Source organism: Myotis brandtii, unplaced genomic scaffold (genome assembly GCF_000412655.1).
Source record: "Myotis brandtii unplaced genomic scaffold, ASM41265v1 scaffold123, whole genome shotgun sequence".
Classification (NCBI taxonomy): domain Eukaryota; kingdom Metazoa; phylum Chordata; class Mammalia; order Chiroptera; family Vespertilionidae; genus Myotis; species Myotis brandtii.
In genome coordinates this window covers 3,665,714-3,666,107 of record NW_005354291.1, presented here as the reverse complement: position 1 = coordinate 3,666,107, position 394 = coordinate 3,665,714, and positions in this window count along the sequence as shown.

Below are 394 nucleotides of genomic sequence, written 5' to 3'. Positions count from 1 at the left end.
TCCAGTGACAGCCATAGAAGGTAAATAAATGCCAGAATAAAAAAAAAAGAAAAAAAGGAGAGGTTTGGAGCTTCAGTCACCCGCCAGCCTGAAAACAGCCCTCAGCCCCTCACCCAGACTGGCCAGGCACCCCAGTGGGGACCCCCACCCTGAAGCAACAAGATGGCGGCTAATTTGCATACTGAAGGTGGGTGGCAGCGGGCAAGGCTGTCAGCTGTCTGGGACCCGGATCCGTGGCCCTGCCGGGCGGGGGGTAGTGCTTGAGGCTGTCTGCTGTCCCGGGACCAGATCCGTGACCCTGCCGGGCGGGGGGCACCACAGGAGTCTGTCCACGGGACCAAGACATGGATCTGTGACCCTGCCGGCAGGCAGTGCTTGAGGCTGTCCGTGGTCC